This window comes from Chelonoidis abingdonii, chromosome 1 (assembly GCF_003597395.2).
Source record: "Chelonoidis abingdonii isolate Lonesome George chromosome 1, CheloAbing_2.0, whole genome shotgun sequence".
Lineage (NCBI taxonomy): Eukaryota > Metazoa > Chordata > Testudines > Testudinidae > Chelonoidis > Chelonoidis abingdonii.
In genome coordinates, this window is record NC_133769.1 from 181,873,035 (window position 1) to 181,898,718 (window position 25,684).

Here is a 25,684-nt window from a genome sequence, read left to right on the forward strand (position 1 = left end):
AAGGCTAAGAGGTTGACCTAGACTTGCCTTCCCAAAGGTGTTAACTATTTTCAGTTAATTGGAAATCTCATATCATGAGATAAAAACTCCAGTATCAACTTACTAAGCCTGCAACAATTCTCCAGAAAGGGCCGTATTTTTGGAGCGGAATGAACTCCTGCTGCACACATCCATACCACATATCATTTGAAAGCTTATTTTACGTATGTTTACATGGGGTATGATGTGAAGCTGTCAAGTGAGGAGAAACAATGGTATCCAAAATAAAAGTTATTGTTTGCATGGTTCCAGAAACACTGCAATTTGACTATGCCTACAGTTTTTTTTGTAAAAGTTAATTTCAGCACATTAATGTGGTGTTTATTGATCAAAGCTACCAAATGACAATGATTTCCCTCCCAGAAATGATGAAGCTGCTTAGCATGCGGCATAAATGGCAAAGATCAACATTTTACATTACATATTCTTAATTGTCAAAGTATGTCATGGGTGATTATAATGGTTTTCTATACTTTTAGTTGAAATTTCCTGACCAGATCAGTCTCATGCTGAATGAATATTGTGCTCCAGTTGCAGCAGATTGTGTCTCCCTCGTTTGTAGTACATAATGGGTAGGTGTAAATGTATATGAATCCCTAATGCAATGCTTCTCCACATGTAAGCTTTTGTACATACAAAGTAGCAACTAGTCTGCCTGGTAGAAGGTTTCAATTTGTAATTGCTTATGTAGGCAGCATTAGCTTTTGAAATATTCTAGAAACTAGCATTTTAATTCAAGGACACTTGTACACAGTTCAGTGTTAGTATTAGAGCATTATATAGCTTCCTACTGGGCTTCAATCAAAGTGCTCACTAAACAAAAAATGGCAATTTTGATACTAATATATAGCTCTAATTTATATCTAATGTAGCACAAGTCTGCGTACTTGCCCACCCTCCCAAAAATGGTGGTGGCTAACAATATATTTTGGGAATTTTACCTGTACAGGGAAGTTACAATGTATGAAGACATGATAGATACAAGCCTCAGAAAGCTTACATCAAAGAGAGCCTCTCCACAAACTTTGAAAAACGTGTTTGTCATGAGGTGTATAGAGTGAGGAGGAAGGTGCTAGAGAGGCCTAGCTAGACCCATACCTTCAGCCTTGTCCATCATGTATGATAGGCAGGAGGCCTTTAAAAGGGAGGGAACTGCAGACAGATTGAGGTAAGAGGGCTGAGACTGCCATAAGCAAGAGACTGCTGGAGTGACTCCAGCAGCCACAGGGGAAATCCCATCCAAGAGATCTTTACCCAGACCCTGTGAGGATTGCAGAAAAACTTCAGAGAGAGACTTAAGAAGGCCCATAAGGGATAGGGACCTTTGAAAGAAGTAAGGAACTAGGGCCTGTACTGGAGCCATCCAGAGCAAATAACTGGGAGAATGCAGACACTAGGTTGGCCCTGCTAAGAAGGGAAGAAGGAAAAAAAAACACAAGAGGTTCTGAGATTGTAAATACCTTCAAGAGACATTGATCTAGAATGGCTATTGAAATGAGTCGCTGAAAATCATCAGCAGCAAACCACTCAGCAGCAACAACAGCAGCTGTTGCAACAGTTCACAGCCCGACAACAACAGCTGGTGCACTGTGTGCCAACAGTAGCAACAAAGAAACTGGTGCAGCAAATGCTGTCTGTCCTATAGCCTCCAGGGACAACCGGTCATGGGGGGGAGACAGAAAACACCAAGCCTGGCCCCCTCAGCACAACACCTATCCCAGTGAAACTGATGAAGATGGACTTGGACGACAACCCCACAGTGTTCCTCACTACTTTTGAGCTGATGGCATCTGTCACGGATGGGCCCCAGAATACTGCGCTGTGCTAATGGCATCCCATTTTGGGGGACCAGCTCAAACCGCCTACTGGGAAATTGACAACTTGACTCAGAATCAATCCAACACTATGTGAAGGTAAAACAGGTAATCTTTGACAAGTGAGACATCTCCATGGAGACCCACTGCTGTCAGTTCCAGTAGGAGGCATACCTTCCTAGTGTATGCCTACAGAAGTTAAAAGATCAGTGCTGGTGGTGGTTGAAGTTGGAGTCCCAGATGAGGGTAGAGGCCCATCCTACCCCAGAGGTAGGATGAGCGTAGGTGTTAAGGCAGACCCTGGAGGATGCAATGACCCTTACTGAAAACTACCTAGCCACCTACAACCCCTTGAAACATCTGGGGACTGGTCACTGACAAAGAGATGCACCAAGAGCCAGTGGCATGAGATGCAAGACCTGAGTTGGCCCTGCAAGGATCCTTGATAACAGAGAAGCTAGGTCTCCATGCTGGAGCAGTGAGGATGGAGAGCAGTTTAGCAGAGCCCTCTGCTGCCTATAAAGACCTTCAGTCCCACAAAGTAGAATCCCTGGCAAAGCTCCAGAAAAGTCAGACCATCAAGGCAATGGTTTGTCACACCAAACTCCTGGTGTCATCCAGTGGGAAGTGCTTCATCTGTGGGCAGGTGGGCCACTTCTGTAGGGACTGTCCCTATTTGGAATATGCCTTAGGGTAAGTGTGTACCGCAGAGCCCAGGGAAGTGCTAAGAAAATTGCTGACAAGCAAGTAGACCCAGTGTGGGTGAAGGGAAAGAAAATAATAGGGTTGGGGGCCTTGGAATGTAATCAGATCCAGATTCGCTGTCAGCTCACAGACCTGGGGAAGGAAACAGGGAGAATGATATTCCTCCAGTGTGTCCATGGGGACATAAAACCATATCCCACATATCAAGTATGACTGAAGTTGGGGAGCATTCAGCTACCATAAAGGTGGTCTTAGCAGCCATGTTGGCCTACCTGGTTATACTAGTTACGGAATGGGAACAATTCAATGAGGTCTTGGCAGAACATGCAAAACTGCAACCTCAGGACTTAAATCTCTTTTCCATGGAACTTGCATTGGTGGGAGTGAGCATATTTGACAACCCTGGTGAGGGACCATCTAGCCAAAGCATTCAACCTTTCTCCCAGCCTAAACCTCTGCTGAAAGCTGAGACCTATAATGCCCTTGCAGATATCCTTGCCCAAGATACCACTTTTGTGCAGGAACAATATGCAGATCTCACCCTCTCCCATACATATGACCAATTAGCTATAGTAAATGGGGAAATCATAGACCCTCAGAAAGAGAAACAATGGTCCCGCTTTGAATTACAGGGAGAACAACTTCATCACATAGAAGGAACAAGACAGATTGGGGAAACTAGGACCCAAAATGTGTAAGTGTGAGATACTCTCTGTGGCCCATGAGGTCCCCTGGACAGAGTATCTAGGGAAGGAGAAGGCATTTGATCACCTCATAGTTTGCTTTTACAGGCTGGGGGTGATCCAGAATATCACAGATTACTGCACTTTTTGTCCGGGCTGCCAGCTCTTAGGGGATAAAACAGGCACCTCTCGTTCCACTATCCTAGCAGAAACCTCTTTTGAGAAGATAGGATTAGATCCAGTTGGCTCCTTGGAAAAGAGTTCAGCAGGCCATCAATATATTTTAGTGATAGATTATGCAGTGTGTTATCTAGAAGCCATCCCTCTGGGATGTACCAGCACAAACACAATAGCAAGCAAATTCATTAAAATCTTTGCCAGGGTAAGCCTGCCATAGAAAAATCTTAACAGACCAAGGACCCCAATCTTATGTCCAATCTGGTGCTGGACTTGTGTGGCCTCTTCAAGACAGACAACTTACAAACATCCTTCTACCATCTTCAGAGTGATGGCGTGGTGGAACAGTTTAACAAGACCCTCAAGGGAATGCTAAAGAAGTTCATTACCGTTTGCCATCCAGGTGTTCTCCAAGTGTCCATGGGTTTCTCTCCTTTTCAGTTGCTATAGGACCAACAGCCGTGAGGCATACTCAATTTGTTGCAGGAGTCCTGCGAAAGCTAAGGACCATCAACAGAAAACCTGGTTGAATATGTTCTCTGGTTAGGTCAGTGGCTTAAAGTTGGGGGCCTTTGTCCTTGAAAACTTACAGGGGACCAACAACTTTAGGCAATAGCCTACAACTGAAGACCACAGTGACGTGTGTTCAAGCCAGGCGTTCGAGTTCTGATACTGTTACCAAGCATGGAGTCTACATTTTTGGACCAATAGCAGAGGCCTTTTGAGGTACTTTGATGCTTAGGACCTGTTGATTATGAGTTACAATAACTGAAGAAAAAAAAGACATCCATATCTATCATGGCAACTTACTAAAGGCCTGATGGGATAGAGAAGCCTTCCTTATCATTGCCTTCACCAATGATTCTGAACTAAGACCCAAGTTTCCCACGGCAGAGACAGATAACACTAACATATTGAGGGAGATGCCCGACCTGACGAGAGATGAGACACCTCAGAAAGTGGAGCAGTCAGATAAGTGTGATGTGGCCTTTAAAATTCTGAAAGATAGAGCGACCAGATGTTCAGATTTATTAGGGACAGTCCTGATTTTTGGGCCTCTTCCTTATATAGGCTCCTATTATCCCCACTCCCTGTCCCAATTTTTCGTATTTGCTGTCTGGTCACCCTATTGAAAGACACTTTATGCTGTGACTCAGTGCTCTTCAGTTCAGATTTGTCTAAGAAGTTTATACTTCAGACAGATGCACTGGACTTGGGGCAGTGCTCTTACAGACTCCTTACAGAGAGGTACACCCGGTAATGTACTTAAGTCAAAAGTTGTTCCTAAGTGAAAGGGTCTATTCCACAATAGAGAAGGAAGCCCTGGCTCTGAAATGGGCTTTAGATGCTTTGCACTATTTTTTTTTTTGATCATTATGGATCATGCACCCCTCCAATGCTTACTCATGATGATGGACATGAACACGAGGATCATACGTTGGCATGTGGCTCTCCAGCCATATGGATTGCAGGTGCTTCACCGGGCAGGCAAGGCTTAAGCTAATTTCCTTTACTTAATTACTTTGAATGCTATAATGGATGAAAAGGACATGCACTCCATGGAGAATGACACCCCTGTATGTTTTTTGAGCAGAAGGGTATGTGAGGGGTATAGACCCCATATCAAAGAGGAAGGTGCCTGAGAGGCTCTGGGTGGGAGGCCTTTAAAAGGGACGAAACTGCAGGCAGCTGGGGGAGTGGGGAGAAAGGGGCAAGATTCCCCCAAGCATGAGACTGCTGGAGTGCCTCCTAAACTCACAGGGGGAACTCCCATCCAGGAGATCTTTACCCTGGTGTGCAGCAAGATCCCAGGGAGAGACTTAAAAAGGCTTGCAAGGGGTAGGGTAGGGGTAGACTCCTTGCAAGATGTAAGGAACTAGTGCCTGTGCTGGAGCCACCCAGTACAAGTATTTGGGTGTGGTCAAGTGCTCCCACAATTTTGGAGAAAAAACCCAGGGGACACCTTTACATGTTATTTGTCAAGAAAATCGAAAGAATGCAAAACTATCACAAAACACAAATGCTAGACAGAATTCTGTGATGCTGGAAGTAGAAGGCAGGAGAGATCAATTGTATTGATGGCTACTGATTGAGTTTTCTGGTTTAGATGATATGCCACCAATACCTTATTGCTTTCAGAAAAGCAAGTCGACTTTGGTATGTGTCAGAGTTGTACTGAACCAAGAACAAGAAACAAACTGAATCTCAACAGAGAGCATCGTGTTCATCTGCTTCTAATGCCACCCAAACAAGCACATCCTCCAGCAATTAGTCCTGCTGCATTGTTTGCTTGAAAAAAAAAATCACTCAAAGACAAACTTTATAAAATACAAACATTTGAGAGAGCTACCAATCTTAGGGAGACAGCACTTCAAAGAGCAGATGATTACATGTTGCACAGAGTAGCTGTTGAAGTCTTGATTGCTAAGGATGCAGTTTCACTCAACAAGCTTTTCTTCCTGCTTGAGAAAAACAAACCCTAAAGCAAAACAATCTAGTTACACTGCAACAATACAGTTACCTTATGACATTGCATTTTATCAGCTGATTGGTGATAAACAACGATCTAATGTACAAGAAGGCTGTTCTCCATCCAATCTGCTACAAAGATATAAATCCCTACTTCCTTCAGATGTAGAAACAGTGAACTATTCTAGTATCAAATTATAGGCAAGATTAGAAAAAACACTATGGCTCCGCAATTCCATTCCATGTACAACATAGACAAAGCACATGAACTCTACCATTGTTCCGTGCAGTGTAATAAGGTTAGCTAATGCTATCCAAGCTGCAAGTAACGCGAAGGAGGAACTTAAGTTATCCAAACGTTTTGTGAATGATCTTCTGGCAAATGAGCCTCATGAACAGTTTTCAAATGAACAAGTGTCTTCCATAATGCCATTTCAATCCTTTGGTCTGAAATAGCCAAAATGAAAGCCTTCAAATATTATCCAAAGACAGGTGATTGTAGTTTATAGAGGTCAGCTACTTATGTGCCCCAGTTGGTCGAGGCATTATCCTTTGGTTGATAGATAAAAAGACATGTAATTCAGCCAAAAATGAGTATAATCCATCAGAAGACATTCAAAAAAAAAAGTACATCTCAATTGTCAACCACATAGTATTTAACAGTTAGAAAACCGTCACACCACTGCAAACAAGCCTTGCTGCACAGCTACATCATGAGTTTGGGTCTTGCAGTTTAAGTGCCATACTACACATTGATGGATTCTGCATCAATTATGATGAGCTGAGGTGATTCATTACTACTGCTGCAAAAAATGAAGTAGAAAGACTCCAGGGAGATTCATTCCAAATGGAATTGTACCACTTCATGCTCATGGAAATCTCATCCATGAAGGATAAGATAATATAGACATCAATACAGAGATCACTGATGAGATGAATAACTTCCATTCAATGGCTAGAGTAGCATTATAGTCCAGCATAATAAGAAATATTACTGAAGTATGGGAAAAAAAGTCACTTAATCTCCCCAGGCAATCAGAACCTCTTATGGAATGTGCAGTGTTTGAAGAATCAAGGACGTGTTCAGATCAACTCAGCATCAAGTACTTGACAAAAAAAACATCCTTGACACCTACAAATGAATGCTGTTCAAAATCACTCCTGGTGTCTTTTAAGACCACTACCTGACAATGTCCTCTCAATACCAAATGATGTTGATATCCTTCAGACTCAGGAGATTCAATTTTGTACTACTTTCAACCACATGCTTGCCACAAAGAGCATCTACACAGCAGCTGCACATCGACCTGTAGTGGACACCAACCCAGCTGACATGGCCACAGTCTATACTACAGTGCTGAAATGTAAGGAAATGCCAGTAGCTCTAAGACAGTAGCATGCCGTTCAGACCATGGATCAGTGAGTGTATTTGTTGCTCAGTGAGTGAAATGGACTCTCCCAAATGAACTTGGCACCAATATGATTCACCAGGGTGGTTTGTTTTATTGCAGATATTGGGAAATTTTGGGAAGATGCAGGATTGCTAGACCTTCTTGTTGATTCTGATATAATAATGCAGCTTGCATTGCAGATCAGCTTGTTGCTAAGCAATTAAACCATGCTTACTCGTTGGCTTGACTCTAGCATTTGAGGCCCTAGTGCTCTGAAACTTTATTTATTTGTTAAATGATGTGAGCAGGGAGGACTTACTCATGTTGTTCCAGCATTGGTCTGATAAATATTGGATTCCACTCAAAAGGTGGACATTTTAATGTGTCAATAGCATCATTGTTCAGCCCCTTTTCTATAGTAATAGCATCACTTGGCAGCTCCACATAATACTTCATTTTTAAGTAGATATAATAAGCTTTCAGATAATTTATGCTGTGCCTCTGCAAAGAGAGGGTTTATTAAGTCAACCAAATTGGTAGTGCCTGCCACTTTCCTATACCTTTGGACTCTGTTATTATACAGTTATATATTGTTTCTTGAAAGCAGTGACAAATAAAACTGTTTTCAATCTGCAGACAGTCCAGAAAAAAAACTGAACTACAGAAGGAGAAAATCTAATGCTACAATCTGAAAATAAATTCACGTTCTTGGTAACACAGAACATCAATACTGGTTTCAAGTCATTAGGCTACTGCTAATTTTGGCCCTGAAATGACCTTCCACACATTTCAGACAATAGGAAAAAAAACCCCTTTTTTCAAATTTCAGTTGTTTAATCTATTGCAACTGGGAGCTGTGGGACTTCAGACCCCCCCCCCCGCCCCCCGAAACCTCTAAATAATTAGACTGTAGAGAGCTCGCTACTGTGAATTTTCTGTTAGCGTTGGCCTCTTTGGTGCATATTTGTCCTGAGGCAAACCTATAGGCTAAACCAGTTTCATATTAGCTAAACATTGCAGATTGAAGCAAGTATCTCTGAGGTCACACTATTTAATTCCCCAAGCCTAGTGGAAAAAGGTGAAATAACAAACATTTTGGTAAGTATAAGGAGTAAATGTGAGAGTTTCAAGCTAGCTGTCAGTAACAGGGGCGGCTCTAGACATTTCACCGCCCCAAGCATGGTGGCATGCCACAGGGGGCGCTCTGCCAGTCGCCGGTCCCACGGCTCCGGTGGACCTCCCGCAGGCGTACCTGTGGAGGGTCCGCCGGTCCCGCAGCTCCACCAAAGCTGTGGGACCAGCGGACCCTCCGCAGACACGCCTGCGGGAGGTCCACTGGACCCCTGCCTGCCGCTCCTCTGGTGACTGGCCAAGCGCCCCCCACGGCATGCAGCCCCAAGCACACGCTTTGCATGCTGGGGCCTGGAGTCACCCCTGGTCAGTAATCATGAATTCATATCACCCCTGATTTATCCAGGCAGCACATTTGTTTTTACCAACACTATACAGCTGTTCTGAAGGACACTATAGGAAACTTAAAAACATTTAATAAATTTCAAATTGTAGACTTCAAATACTTTTAAAATATATTGAACTTATTTACCACAGATGTATCACTCTTGTTGTGAATCTAATGGTATTATGAATGTCATAAGTGTAGTGGAAATAGATTTATGAAAACAATATGCAGTTTAATTTACTCCTGCTCTACATGTATCCACTACAGGGATAAACTAAAGCCCATCTGTTTGTTAGCATTCCCATCAGAGGTACAATCTCATCATGAGACTAGATACATACTTTACTCTTTTCTATTCACAAAAACACAAAATTATGAGACATCTTGCAGCACTACTTTTCTGCTTGGTAGAAAAGTAGGTAAGCCATCAAGGAGATTCACAACCAGAAAAAGGGTGCAACCCCCCCGGGCATGTTTAAAATAACTGGTAGAGGAGTGTAAGGACTGTTGTCAGTGTCTGCACCCTACCTGGCACATAGAATGACAAAGGCCTCATTTTTCAGTAGTCTTAATCTTCACAAGGATAATTAGAAACATTCCTCAGTAAATGGTAAATACACTATATACTCTGTTCTGCAAGACAATGATAAGCTGTTCTGTATGTCTCAACAAGAACGAGTGCATGGCTGGGTATAAAAGGTATCTGGCCTGGCCTAAGTATTAGTATTATATGATATCTTTGAAATACAAAATAACCACACAAAAATAAAATTTGTTCATGTTCAACAGCTTAATAATCATTTTACTAAACTGGGAAGAGAGGAAGAGAGGCAACTGTTTTATTTTCTTTGCAGTGAACACTAAAAATATATTTTTTAAATCTCTTTCATATCTTGTATCCTGGGGAGACAACAACAAATCATTTAAACAACACCTGTTTGATAAAATCTTCACTTAGAGTTACAAGTGTATGTTAAACAGAAGAAATACATTTCAATTTAGCTCTTTGGCTTAATTGTTTGAATAGTTCACCTCAGATTTCCTTGGTCCTCCACAGTATTTATTTAAAGAATCATAAGAAAGCTGCTTGAATTTTCTGGAGTCACTGTGTCAGAAATTCAAAGTGCTTAGTGCTCAACAAATATTTGCAGAAGAAACTAGTTGCTGAATATATTATTAAAAATGGCACCTCTCATAGAATATCAGGGTTGGAAGAGACTTTAGGAGGTCCACTAGTCTAACTCTCTGCTCAAAGCAAGACCAACCCCCAGACACATGCTTGCCCCAAATGGCCCCCTCAAGGATTGAACTTGCAACCCTCTGAGTTTAGCAGGCCGGTGCTCAAACCACTGAGCTAGCCCTTATCATAAGCATCTTTCCCAATTCTGAACCTTAGCGTCCAAAATGTGGGTGCCTAGCATGAACCTCCAAGCTTAATTACCAGCTTGGATCTTATCTCGCTGCCACCAGACAGGAATTACAGCGCCTGCCGTCACTCTGTCCCCCAAACTTCCCTGGGGACCCCAAGACTCAGAGGTCCGGAGTCTTACCACGAAGGAAAAACCCACCTTCCCCCCCTCTCTCTCCCACCCAGACTTTCCTCTCTGGGCTAACCTGAGAGTTACTGATGCAATCTCTTACATCACAATACCAAGAAGCATGTCTCCTCTCTTCTACAAAGAGACAAACACAAATACAAGGAAACAGAAATGATTCTATCTCTCTCCCCTCCCCAAAATTCCTGGTGCTGCAGAGCTTACCTCCAGAGATCTAACACAAAGAGAATTCCCCTCCCTTCGTTCCTTAGCCTACCCAAGAGAAAACCTCAAACAAGTCTTAAAAAGAAGCTTTATATAAAAAAAAGAAAGAAAAAGACATCAAAAATTCTCGTATTCAAGATGACAATAATACAGGATCAAATGCTTAAAAAAAAAATTGAATAAACAACCTTATTCGAAAAGAGATACAATTTAAACATTCCAGCAAACTACACACATGTAACACCAACACAATAAAAGCCTATATTGTTTTTCTACCTGTACTTACAATTTGAAACAGAAGATTAGAAGATAGAAAGAACCTTCTCATAGCTGAGAGAAGACAAAAAAACTCAGACCCCAAAAATTCCCTCCCTGACTTTGAAAAATCCAGTTTCCTGATTGGTCCTCTGGTCAGGTGTTTGGTTCCCTTTGTTAACCCTTTACAGGTAAAAGAAACATTAACCCTTAGCTATCTGTTTATGACAGCCCTCCCCTATTAGTACTGTATTGTATGCTAGCTAGTGAAAGAGCAACTTCTGAACTTGAACTACAGGAGTGACACATATTTCTTGTTTCTGTCCAGATTTATTTAAAGGGGGTTTGTTCCTCAGTATGCCATCCATAGGTCAAATCCCACGATGTGCACGGCACATTCTGTGTCTATTTCTATAGTTCAGTAAAATTGTGTTGAATCTAGGTTATTTAGCTAAGTTCTATCTGGATATAATATTAGTATGAAGATATTTAATGGTAATATGTAAGCCAGGAGAATTACATTTTACATACTTTTTTTATACACATGTTCTTGCTGAAATAGGAAACTGCTGGTTCTCTCTTATAAAATGGGCTTGCAGGCTATAGTGTTTTTTCTCATTTAGAGACAATGGGATTTGAGAGCACCTTGCAGGGGAAAGGGCCCTAAAGAGCTTCAGTAAAATCCCCACTAGGTAGAAGTACACAGCCCCACTGGGACACGTTTATGGAATTATTTTTTTCAGCTCGTCTTTAAGCAAAGCTGACTCATTCTCATGTAAATCCTCACTTCTAAAATTAGCACACAAAATGTGACAAGCACATAAGAAGCACTGTGTTAAAATCAGTGTTTTTTGTTGACAAACAATTTAGTTTTATCTTCTCTTATTTTCTCTGGTTATACAAAGCATTCTAAATTAACAAAATTGGACTGTGTCATATGCTGCATAGATTCATTTCTTCTTATTTACCTTACCTTGAATGGATAGCACTATATTTTTCTTATTTGGCTTTGCTGTGCTTGTTTATTCTCTATTTGCCTTCATGTTCGGTGTTTTATAGGTTACCAAAAAAAAAAAAAGGTAGAGATACTGGCAAGGAAAGTGCATAATCAAAACAGTCATATTCTGTTAGCTTCCCATATGTCTGTGGGTCAGCAATACACTGCTACCTCGATATAACGCCACCCGATATAACACAAATTTGGATATGACGTGGTAAAGCAGTGCTCCAGGGGGGTGGGGCTCTGCATTCTGGTGGATCAAAGCAAGTTCAATATAACATGGTTTCACCTATAGCACAGTAAGATTTTTTGGATCCCAAGGACAGCGTTATATTGAGCTAGAGGTGTAGTTGATATCAGCCACCCAGTGTGCACCTCCTGTTTTAAACCTGGGATAGTAGTGTCAGCTATCTTATTATTTTATGTGTGTTTCTAGACAGTGTTCCATATTAACTGGATGTTCAGTTTTGTACCTTATCAACATACAACACTGGGTATGTTTAATTTTCTTTTATTTTCAGTTCACTGGAATGCAAGTGTGCACTGTGTAAATGCTCTCTGAGGGGGAGGGAAAAGGAAGCCAGTGAAACTGATCTTCGCTTAGTTACAATGAAATTCAAGAATTAAACTAAAATTTGGATGGAGCTATCAAAGAACAACTCAAAATGCAAAAATCCTAGTCAAATCTTAGTAACTCAGCAGGTGCTTAATTGCTTAAAAGGAATGAAAGGGGTGTCAAGACTGATAAACAGGCCTACCCAAGATTTTCACAGCTTGGTGTTATAATTTTGAAGAACATCCTTATCAGAGCTCCTCCTCCTCCAGTCTATTGGATGCCTATGCAAAACAGGGAAAGCATAACATTTGAGTGGCCATAAAAGGAAAATATGGCGCCAACTTTTACCAACTAGATTTTTTCATTGCACCAGCATTAATCCCGTAAGCGCTGCTATATCTTCATTCTCTAATGATTGTTATATCACCCTGGAAAGTGTTAGGCCTTGATCCTGCAATTTGTTTAGCTTGAAATTAGTGAAGCTCTTCATGAGTCTAGATGGTTGGCCTGAGGGCAATATGTTGCAGGATCAAAGCCTTAGTATGTTTATCTTAATATATATGTATATTAAATACATGCTAAAGAACAAAGCCAGGGTAGAGAACATAAATCCAGAAACATTACCTTTCTACTCATTTACCGGTTAATAAACACTACATGTGAAGAATCTCAGTGCTGGCTCTTATGTATCACACTGTACTCCAATTCTTTGGTATTTTTAACTGGAAATTTGCCTCTGTAGACAAAAATCTATGTTGTTAAAAAGTTCCATTTCTCCACCCTCACCCCTTTATTTGCCCATCTCATTAAGATCACTATATGGAAAAGCAAGAAACAAAGCATTAAAATGTACGTTATTTACATAATATTTTACATAACAAAACTCCTTATGAGAAATGAGAATATTAAAATTTCAAAAGTACAGTCACAGCAAGTGGTAGGCAAGGCATGAAGATAAATCAAATCCTATTTCTTGCCATGCTGTGAAAATACTGCTGGCTTTTAATCATCCTGATGTGCCATATGTAAATTCCATCAAAGAAGAACTTTGGTAAATGTTATATTCCATAACCACAGGGAAGAAAGCTATTTATAAACATCAATTAAATGATATAATATAGTCTAAAGCCATTAATAATAACACAACTAATCTAGCTAGACGTAGCTCTCATATTTAATAGGGTTGGGTTTTTTTTTCTTGTTTTCTGATATTTCAAACTTGCAAATACCTAGGACAGTATCTTATGCTCTTCTACTCAAGGTCACTCTAAACTGCTCAGTGAAAACATTGTACTAAGACAGTAGAATACAGTTCCTTGGTACCAGGAATGAATATGTGCAGGAAAAAGTCCCCAAAGTGCTCATAAAACTAAGATAAACTATCTCGAAAAAGATAAAAGCTTTTCAGTTAGTACACATGCTTTTAAGTGTGGTCAAAAAGCTCAAAAGTAAAAAAGCATGTAATAAACAATTGCTCATGTAATAGCAGTTTGAAAACTGGTTAATTTTGTGCCCCTGTTATCTATAAAAAATAGTATTGAAGGTTACAAATTTAATCAACAGATCACATTACTCAGACATATAACCATAAGAGAATTTTCACTCTGTCTTAATAACAAATAAATTATCAATCATAAGTGAGAATAGTAGCAATATTTCAACTTTATATAACCTGCATCAGAGGATATCTAAACACATTAGACAAGTTGAAGAATTAAGCCTCACAATATTTCTAGGAAGCAGTTAATTAGCATCTCTGTTTACTGACAGGAAAACTGAGGCAAAGAACAAAAGAATCATTTGCCCAAAGTAAAAGAGGAAGCCTTTAGTAGACCTGGGAATGCTACTCAGAATTTTCAATCATGAGATCTGTGTCTTAATCACCAGACTGTTCTTCCTCCACAGAAAGAAGCTGAACTCAGCATTCTGCAATATTCTATTAAGAAGCTAATTGTAACATATAGCCATGTCATTCCCTATCAGATCAGCTCCCAAGATAACAGAACTGGTGAGGTTCTCATCAGAGTTTATTACAAATTCTTCACTGTGTTTGGAGTTTGCCTCCATAATCCATGAAACAACCAGGGAGTTTGACCCAAAAGCCATCAGATCCCAGGTGATCTGCAGAAACACAAACCATTTATTTAAAGTTCCTGCACCTCTACTGGATGCTCATATATGTCTCTTTCTCTCATTAGTTCTCATTAGAAAGGAATTATAGTTCAGTGGTTAGGGTGCTAATCTAGGACTTGAGAGCCCAAGTCTCAATTTCCTGTTCTGCCACAGAGTTGTGTGTGGCCTTGGGCAAGTCACTTAGTGTCTATGTACCTCAGTTTCCCATCTGTGCAATTGGGATAATAGAATTTCCCTACCTCACAAAGGCCTTGTGAGGTGCTCAGACATTATAGTGATGGGGGTCACATAAATACCTTAGATAGAACAATAGCTCTTAGCTGTAGATCTGTTGAAAATGCCATGTCAACAGGTCTCCCACACTGGCTGTTATACCCAGAAACCCCTCTTAAGAGGCATTCCACAGCACAGAGGGAAAAGAAGGGTGAGTAAATGCTGAGATAGACATGACAAAAAGGGACTCTGTCATCTCCTTGGCCATCCCCAAATCCATTAATGGATCCCAAACCTCATAAAGAAGTTTCTGTGGGATCAGGTGAAAGAAAAAAAAACATAGTAGATATGGTATTGTGCCCATCTATAGCATACAATCAGGATTTTCTTAAACCTCATTACCTTCCATTCACAGAAGTAGAGGGTATGATGTGACTCATAGTTTACAACAGATGTGAGGAGAAATAGATCACTTTTTTAAATCTGTAGCAGGAGTCTACAGAGTGGGGCTGGGGTAGACTTCAGGCAGAAGCTCTACAGCAAAGCAGAAATTCAGGGTGAATATTTAGGGATAACATTTGTTTTTCAAGTACCTTAGTCAGTGAAAGAAGAAAGTAACACTGTGATTCTTTACCACTAGAACAAAGATAGTCACTTTTTCAATCACATAAAAAAGGAATTATTGCCACTAATGACAGAGAGAGAGAGCAGTGAAAGCCTTCATGGAAAAGGGGAAACTGGCATGCTACCAGATTGATAGGCCCATTGACTCACAGATATCAACATTATTCCTCATGGCCCTGCCCTGCACCTGAAAAGAACCTATCTCCCTGAAAGGGGAAAAGAAAATGCTTTAGAGAGAACAATTTCCAGAAAATAAACTTGCAAAACATTGTTTTATTTATATTTTTCCTCTCTAAAAAAACCCCAGAAACAATCTCATCAAAAAGATTATGGCACTCTCTCTTAAGGGAATATTTTTTGTAACACAGAAAAACATCTTTGCACCCATTTAAAATCAAAGACTTTATTCTATTGAATTTCAATGAAAAGATATTATATGTATGCATGTATACATATGTCCAGATTTTCAGCACACTTAGCAATGTCTGTGAGTATAAACTGAGACTGTCATATCTGCCTTATGAAAAGAGAAATGTAATGCTTCACTTCTTTGTAATGTTAGTTGTTTTGTTATAACTGGTATATAGATTGAATGGCAGGTGACATTTCATAAGATTTAAATGAGGTAAGAAATTAATCAAATTAACACATCACTTTTCCGAAGTATAATGAGTCATTTGCATATAAAGTGCAATCGAGTCTGTAAATATAAAATGAACTCCAAATTACAGAGGGCGTGAACTGTATTTCTTACATTTTGTAATATATACAGAGTGTAGATTTTTTTTAATACCTTAAAATCCTGGATGATTTATATTGCACCTTGTTGATGAAGTGATGTGTTTACCCCTCTGTGGAACACAGCATGTAATGCACCATGCTGTAACATTTCAAAAGAGACCTATGGACCCATTTATACTTCAGCTTCAAAAGCAGTCACTCATCTGCCTGTCCAGTGACAGAAAATGCACGTAGGACCACCAAGCTATATTCTGGGAGGAAACCTATGATGGGATCCACAAGCAAATCCCTGCACTTTTGTGGAGTCCCACAAAGGTCCATGGTACTATGGAGGTATAAGGATTTTCCCACATGCCCCTTTGCAGAATCACAGCTTTAGTGAAGATACAGGGCTTCCATGCCACCAAACTGCATAAGAAGAACAAATAGATATCAAATAGTTTAATGAATCAATGACGATTGGTTAGATAAAATTAAAACAGACAACATGCAGCATTAAAAAGTATAGTAGCACTTACAGCCAAACATTATGTGTCAAGGCTACAGGCCTATCTAACAACCTTATCAGTGCATGCAACAACTTGATGATACAGCATAAGCAGCTTTGGTCAGTTGTTAATTACAAATCTATGTGCGAAACCTCAATACGCAGTATAACAAAAACACTTCAGCTACTACAGATTGTAACTAACTGATGCTGCTGTCCACAAATAGCCTGGGATGGTCTTTAATTTATGAACTTCTTATTGTCAGCCCTTTTTTAAGATGCATCATAAAGATGAAAAAAAAAAACACTAGCATATGGTGTATATCTGCGTAAATATGGCGATTTTAGTCAGCTAGGCTGAACCATGCTGGCAAATATATGGGTTTAATTTTGCACAAGATTTCCATGACAACTTTGTTTTATATATGTGTATAATATAAAACTGCAAACACTGTATATCAGAAAGGAAAAGAAGTTGTGCAATGAACTTTTAACCATGTGAAGTACATGAAGTGTTGCCATTCAAACTTCATCAGTTAGACATCTTAATAAATAGCTAGGGAGAAAGAATGGCTTTACCACAAATCCTTGAGTAAGGGGAAGCACAGTGTTCAATTATCCCAGAGGACCAGACTGTAATGTGACTCTCAAGGTGGTCCCTGTTTCCTCCTTCGTCTAGCAGAGGGAGTAAGTTATACCAGCTCTATACTTAGCACAAATTATTTTCCTTCTCTCTACCAGCTCGGCTGTGCTTGCCAATGTTTGTGGAGTAGAATAGAGAGGTGACTCAAAGTTCTGCCCACTCCCTATTCCTGCCTGTGCACCTGTGAAGCAGTAGGAGTAAATGTTGAGACAGTAAATTCTGGGACCAACACAGCTACAACAACACTGCATAAAGCATTAGGACAGGGTTCCCAAACTTGGTTCACAACTTGTTCAGGGTAAGACTCTGGTGGGCCGCAAGACACTTTGTTTACCTGAGCGTCTGCAGGTACGGCCACTCGCAGCTCCCAGTAGCCATGGTTTTCTGTTCCCGGGGCGCGGGCCGTTCCCGTTGGCCGGGAATGGCGAACCACGGCCACTGGGAGGTTACCCTGAACAAGCCACGAACCAAGTTTGGGAACCCTTGCATTAGGAGTAGCATCCTACTGAACAACCTGTGACAGGATAGCCTTCATAGGCGAGTACAGGGGCACCTTTATGTCCCTTACTCTTCGCCCTCGGTGTGTGTCACAGTTATGCCTTTAATAAGGACAATCCATCATGTCAAAGGATTTGTAATTCTTTAGAGTGTAAGCTCCTGAGGGGTTGGATTTGTCCTCGTCAGCACTGAGTATGCTATCAGTGCTTAACAAATAAGTAAGTAAGTAAATAAATAAATAAATTGGTATGTTGAATGTTTAAATATTCAAAGGGACAAAGTCTGCCCTTGGATACAATTTGTATTTAACTCAGTAGGCTGACAGGCCTTCTAGGACAGATTTGATCCTCTGATTGGAACAATCTGCAACATACATTAAAGGTGTTATTTTTTAGATACAGTACATGTATACACAACTATAACTACTCCGTGTTTGCTAAAATACTCATACAAATAACACCTCTCAGTTATATTAGTGATACAATGTTTAATATGGTGTTAAAACAATAAATATTTTAAATATTAATTTCTGATGTGTTTGAGAATGAACAGAAACAATCACCCATCCTCACACTGCTACCCCATTGCAGTTAGCCAATGTTAAGTCTTCCAGGTTGTTTCCATTAGGAGGAGAAATTGATGGCTGAGTCAGGTATTTCCATGATGCAACCCTTTACAAAGCATACTCGTACTGTTCTGTATCCTTGAACATAGTGGGAATCAAACAGCAAAAGGCAGTTTCTTTGCTCACAGTTCCAACCCCTTTTCCAGCCAGCACTCTACCCAACTGCTCTTTCTCTGAGTTTTCTCATAGTGAAACTATGTGTGCTTTTCTGACTGGCTACCAGGCTACCTGCTCTTTGTGTTTCTGTGGGTTTTTTTCTGCTGTTTCTTTCTCACTGCTTCTTTCACATACACATACTGCTCCCTTGAACAAAACCCAGCCCACTGCATTTATATTCAGACCGCAGGGAAAAACCCTTGGACTGCATGACTCAACTCCTATTCCAACCTTGCCTGTGGCCTCTGTTTTGGGTAGTGACTCCTATTGTTTCAGCTACCTAGTCTATAAATGAGCTTACTTGCTTTTTACATTTATCCTTAGTGAAGAGCCCCTTTTATACCCAACTACTTCAAAGAGGTTTCACTCAAACCCCAGAACACCACCACCAATAAACTCTCTTACTTCACTGCTTGCCTTCTCTTCTTCTCCTTCACCACCATCTCCATTCTGATCCTATGGACTCTTACAACTGGGTTTAGTGCTTACTAACATTAGTAGTCCCCAAAGACTTCAAGTTCTTCTTTCTCTTCTGAGATTTATTGTTTCTCACTCACTTCCTAGAGCAAAAACTATTTTTTATTATAAACATAATTCCTATAAAAAGATAAGCAGTTGTTAGATATCTCTCTACTAATCCTTGGGAAGATAGCACTTGCAAAAAGGGGAAGAAAGAATATAAGCAGCAAGGGCAGGAGAGGGAGAAAGTTAGTTACACAGCAGGGACAGAAGCTACAACTCTATTATACTATTAATAGAAGTACTTTAATTGAAAATACTCCTTTGAGTAAAATTCTGCAGTAATGTACATTACCTTAGATTCACTCAGTCTCCTTTCTTAATATCTTTCCACTCATTCCTCTAGTGAACCCTGGGAAACATTTAACCCTCCTCTACTGTAGTCAGCAATCCATTCTGTAAGTGATTCATCTACATCAGGAGTCAGGCAGACTGTGTGTGGCAACACAGCACATTACAGACCCTCTTCTTCAGTATGCAAGCGAGAGACTCTGTATGTCCCCTTGGTCCTATCTGTCCAGCATCCTAGAAAAGAATTCCCCCTTTGTTTTATACAGCTGAGTGCAGTCTATTCTCTATTGTGAAGAACACTATAACATTCTCTCTCTCTCTCTAAAAACAAAACAAACAACAACAACAACAAAAACACTCGAGCTTCCCATTAATTAATGGGAGCTGTGTGGCTAAAACCATTAGTTGGCTTGGAACAGCTCAAACTCCATAACTTTTTCAGATGAAGAAGCTTCACTGAGAAAGAGGACTAAAAACCTTCCTAAACCAATCCCCAAATGCATAAACATGCAGCTGTGTGCATGCATGTGCGCGCGCGCACACACACGAAAACACGACTCGTCTAAACCACTGCCTACTCCAGATTGCTGCAGAAACTAATTGGAACAGAGAAAAAAACTAACAACATTCATTCAGTTTATTAGATATATTCTCTACAGGGGTCCCTTTATTTTAATGAATAATCATGCTAAATTTACAATTGAAAAGTGACATGAATTGTCCAGACATTGAAGTGTGTAGGTAAATTGTGGTCACTCATGAAGCAGTATAGTTATTCACCTCAAGTTTGTGCCTATCCTAATTAAGGACCCAGTGACAGCTTAAACTAGAAATAAATTAATTGATCGATAAGGGCTCCATATTTTGAAAAAGCAAGGTGTAGGGAGCTAGGGTGGCTTCCCCCTGAACCTGAGTGTAAGAAGCCACTCTCTCAGCCTGAGGGGGTAGGGCCAGACCAAGCTAACTCCACCGCCCGGAAAGGGAGGAGTAGAACAGGAAGTACAAAGGGCGGGGCCCTTAGCTCAGTCAGGGCAGACCCAGGGAGGGAGCAGACGCTGACTGCTGACTGTTCCCTTCAGACCCTGCTGCTGGTCCAGCGGAAGCCCTGGACCAGGATAAACCTGATCTGGAGGAAGGACTGGGGCTACCGGGACTGCCAGCAGCCGAGTACCCGGAGGAACTAGAGGAGCCTGATGTGGAGGGGAAGCTGGAGCAGCCAGCAGCAGAATACCCAGACAAGCTGGAAGGACCAGACGGACTCACTCAAGGGACTGGGTAGGAAGGAGCCCAGGGACAGAACTGCACAGTGCGGTGAGTCTATTTGCTCAGTGTATTCCATAGGGACCTCGCTGACCTGGTGGCGGGACCCTCGCCCTGCCACTGTCAGGGCCCTGGGCTGGGAATGGATTGGAGTTGGGTGGGCCTGCATTCCCCTACCCCGGCCAACCCACCTCGGGTAGCAGAATCCCGATAGCATTAGAGACCCTTGCTGGCGCTCCCCTGCCTGAGGGGCACGCTAGAGACTCTTGCTGGCACTCCCCTGCCTGAGGGGCGTGCTAGAGACCCTTGCCGGTGCCCCTCCCTCTGCTAATTCCCTAGGGACAGATGGCCTGACTATGGACAGCCAGGGAGGCAGTAGCTCCCCACCGCCCCTAGCAGCTTGGTGGGTCAACAGACCCTGGTCACATAAGGTCTTTAATTATACCAATGAGTTGTTCTTTGTAGATTTGTATACAGATTTCAGAGGAGGGCATATGGGGGGAGAGTCCATCTTTTTACATAATGCCACCTCCTGTGGTCCAACTGTGGGATTGAGCATGACAGAGAAACTAATGAAAATGGCACTAAAGTCAATGGAAAAGTTTCTACTGCGACAATGGTCTCAGGATCAGGTCCAGAGTCATCAATGGCCATTGGCTATTTTTGCAGTTCCAGCACACACAGTACATGCATTTATTTATCACAGTGAAAAAGACAGAAAATATAAATTATTTAGAATAAAATGTCTTTGCTAAAAATTACACAACTCCACTACCTTATCTAGCAGGTGCACTGTGCTGACCACTTCAAGTATATCATGGGCAGTTGACTTGTCTCATGTTGCCAGAAATGGAAATGTGTTTCCTAGGTCACAATTGTAAAACAGCTGCAGCAACTTCATACACAAATCAGAAAACCACAGTGACAGTCAGATAATTCACTATGCTAAGCATTATTGGCCGAATCCAGACATCCTTACTATGTCAAAACTTCTTTTGAAGAAGGTAAAATGACTGCATTGGGAGCTTGAACATAATAAAGTAGCAGCAATATTCAGACATGTACATTAAATAAGATATATGGAAATGTGTATGGTCTTATCCAAAGTTTAATTATTTATTTTAATTAGAAACAGAATGCATATTATTGTTTATCAAGAATTTCACTGTTTGTCTAATATACTGTTCCCTCCGTCTTGGAACTGGGGTTTGTCTTTGTATTTCTGTCGAAAGATATAATGTGTATCCTCTCTGTCTTCTGTATTCTGCAACTCCCTATTGAAAGGCGAGTCACATTACCCTGCGTGCATATAAACAGAAATTATTTAACATCTTTATTTTTTTCCAAGAATTTCAAACTGATTTTCGTGTAAAACATAAATCTTACCTTGCCATTTTCCCATATTTTAATAAAATACACATTCTAAATACAGTACCTTCCTATGGAGATTATTTTAGCAGCATCTGCAATTTGCCTGACAAGAGAGTATTACAATTGCATATAAGTTCATATAGATGTAATGATATGGTCCCAGCTTCCATAATCACCTCACTAAAAGTTTATAAAATAAATTAGACAATTACACAAGGAATATCTTCAGAGTAACCTGGGCACACAACATTTTCAAGGGTAGAAAGGGAAGAAGCTTTAATTTTGTCTTGACCCAGTGTAGAGATCATTATACACAATATCATTTTAAATGCATAACTTTACCACAGTACACACTTTCTATATGTCCAGCATAGTGACTAAGGAAGTGTCTTCAAATTAAATTACTACGTTAGAGCTATTAGGCCAGATCCTCAACTGGGGTAAACCATTGCTATTAATGGAGCTATTCCAATCTACTCCATCTGAGAGTCTGGCCTGTTGCATCATTATTTCTGATTGGTATTGAGATATTGGCAAGGACCTAGCCTCGGCAATGTCTTGCTAGGAATACTTGGTAATATATAAATTAGATCATTAATATGGTTTACTATTATTGTTTTAAATTGAATTAGCAAGTTGTGTAAAGGTAACACTGTCCTTTAATTAAATGTACTAATTAACTGAGCATTCCTCTCATAAAAGCTTTTCAGTGTTTCATGCAGGATCCCCAGGACAATATCTATGCTAGTAGATTTTAGTGCATATGATTTAGCAAATTAATAGTAATTGTTAATAAAATACATATTCTGTTTTTTTGCAGTACATTTTGCATTTTTGCCCAGTGAAAGAAGATCATATTTCATATTGCAATCTCCTTCCAAATTTAGTGTGCATGAAATGGCAACCTATATATTATTGCCTTTACAGCTTCACTGTATTCGTTGCCTGTTCCTCCTACTGTTCTATCTGAAAGTGAGACACTTTGCCAAAATGGATTTGAAATAGATTAGATGCATGCTACACTGAAATAAGAATGGCCATACTGGATGAGACTGACACCCCGTCTAGACTACGCACCGTATCGGCGCGCTAAAATCGATTGCTCGGGGATCGATATATCGCGTCTGATCTGGACGGGATATATCGATCCCAGAGCGCGCTTAGATCGATTCCGGAACTCCACCAAAACAAACGGAGTTCCGGAATCGACATGGCGAGCCGCGCACATCGATCCCGCGCGGTGAAGACGGGTAAGTAAATCGATTTTAGATATTCGATTTCAGCTACGCTATTCTCGTAGCTGAAATTGCGTATCTAAAATCGATTTTCGCGCGTAGTGTAGACGTGGCCTAAAGATTCATCTAGCCTAGTATCCTGTCTTTGATAGTAAGCAATGCCAGCTGCTTTAGAGGGAAAGAACAGATCAGGTAATCATCAAGTGATCCATCCTGCATTGCCCAGTCCCAGCTTCTGGCAAACAGAGGCTAGGGACACCATCACTGCACATCCTGGCTAATAGCCATTGATGGACCTATCCTCCATGAATTTACCTAGTTCTTTTTTTTAACCCTGTTATAGTCTTGGCCTTCACATCATCCTCTCACAAAGAGTTCCACAGGTTGACTGTGCGTTGTGTGAAGAAATATTTCCTTTTGTTTGTTTTAAACCTGCTGCTTATTAATTTCATTTGGTGATCTCTAGTTCTTGTGTTACGAGAAGGAGTAAATAACAAACACGTTCTCATTTACTTTTCTCCATACCAGTCATAATTTTATAGACCTCTATCATATTCCCCCTTAGTCATCTCTTTTCTGAGCTGAAAAGGCCCAATCTTATTAATCTCTCCTCATATGGAAGCTGTTCCATACCCACAATCATTTTTGTTGCCATTTTCTGTGCCAATGGTGTTTTTGGTTCACAGATCTCTTGTTGTTATTATTACCTGTATTCTATGTGTACATATGCAAAGAAACACACATAAGAAAGAAAGAAATATGCTAACGTGTGTAGTGAAATAAAGGTTTTACACTAACATGAGTTTGGGATTGCCATGTTACTCAGAGGTGGGTATACAACAAGGAGGTGATCCTAAATGAGGGCCTATACAATATTTATCTCATTACTCAGGTTCAAGTATTCTGAGCAGTTTCTAGTAAGGGCAGGACCGGCGCTAGAGTTTTTTGTGCCCTAGGCACAAGGCCATTTAGCCGCCCCATGTGCCGCTCCCGCGGCTTCGGTGGAGCTGCCACAGCCATTTCTGCGGAGGGTCCGTCGGTCCGCGGCTCTGGTGGAGCTGCCGCAGCCATGCCTGCGGCAGGTCCACCAGAGCCGCCTGCCGCCCCTCCCCCCGGCAAAATGCCGCCCCCCGAAAATCCTGGCACCCTAGGCGATTATCTAGTTCGCCTCAATGGAAGCGCCGGCCCTGAGTAAGGGTTGGAGTACATTAAGGGTCAGCACAAAGCCCCTTTTTGTTCACATTGGTACACAGTGCACTTACAGAAAATATCCAGACAGTGGCACCCTGGTGCATGCTTTTTGCAGGCATAGTGCTCAAGGGGGGAAGCAAAGAAGAATTGGAAGAAAATTTAGAGAGATGAAGGTGCATACTTGAAAGAAACAGCAAGAAAATCAACATCCATAGAACAGAGTACATAGTCTGTACATATAGTCGATTACACCTTGCAGAAAGATTACAAGACTGTAAGTCTGGAAGGCCAGCTACTACCAAATATATATAAAGTACCTAGTTTCGACAGTACAGGATAATGATGAACTCAGCGATGAACTTATAAGCAGAACAGGAAAGGCATGGACTGAATGGAAAGAAGTGAGCAGAGCGATTTGCCATAGGACAATGCCTATCAAATTGAAAAGTAATATCTACAGGACAATAATTAGGCCTTTGAATGGCTCTTATTTCTGGGAATTGAGAAAGACAGGAACAGATCATGAAGACAATGGGAATGAAAATGTTAAGATGGATGCTTAGAGTTACAAGAATAGACAATATTTACAACAAACAAGTGAGGGGAAGTGTGATGCTGGTACCAATGATAAAAAAAAGCTGAGGGAATCAGGCTTAATTGGTTTGGCCATTTGACAAGAAGATCAGAAGACTATATAGGAAACAGGGTGTTAAACTTAGAAGTGGAGGGTGCGAGTGTGACAGAATGTACCTAGTGTCCACACCCTACACACAGTTGTAATAACTATACAAAGTATGATTGTGAGGTACCATCTGAAAACTCAATCTGCTGGTCAATACTGTCCTGATAAAATATGTGTGGCAACATTGTATGTGAAGTTATAAGATTTCCCTATATCATATTATTAAACATGTTCCAAACCACAGCAGAAGTTGGCAACCATGTCTGATTCAAACAAAGGAATGTGTGCTCTGCTTAATTTGCATGTAAACAGAGTCATCAAATAGGAAAGGTAGACAAAGAAACCTCAAGCAGGTGAGGAAAAGCAGCAGGGAACATTCTCCTCCATGGACGTTTTGTTTCCAGAATGTCAGCTGGAAATGTTTTTTTCAAGATGGGGATGGACACTATAAAAAAGAGGGACAAACACCTCAAGGCACCACTCCTCTCTCTGGGTCAGGTGATTCACTGCACCAGAAGGGAAAAGGAAGCAGTAATTGAACTGTAGAATGGGTCCTGACCTCAGAAGTTTGATTAGTAAAACTATTGAGAGCATGTGATGAGAAAACCTTGTTTTCAATTTAACATATTTTGTTAAGTTAGGTACTAGTTGTGTTTTTTCTTTATTTTTCTTGTAACCTTTCCTGACTTTTATGTCTCATTACTTAT

At 40.8% G+C, this 25,684-nt stretch overlaps 1 protein-coding gene across 3 annotated transcripts in view; it reads right to left on the bottom strand.

Annotated features, from left to right (window-relative positions):
• The window catches only part of CADM2 (cell adhesion molecule 2), a 1,090,305-nt gene that overhangs the window by 518,664 nt on the left and 545,957 nt on the right, over window positions 1–25,684 (bottom strand). The window lies entirely within an intron of this gene.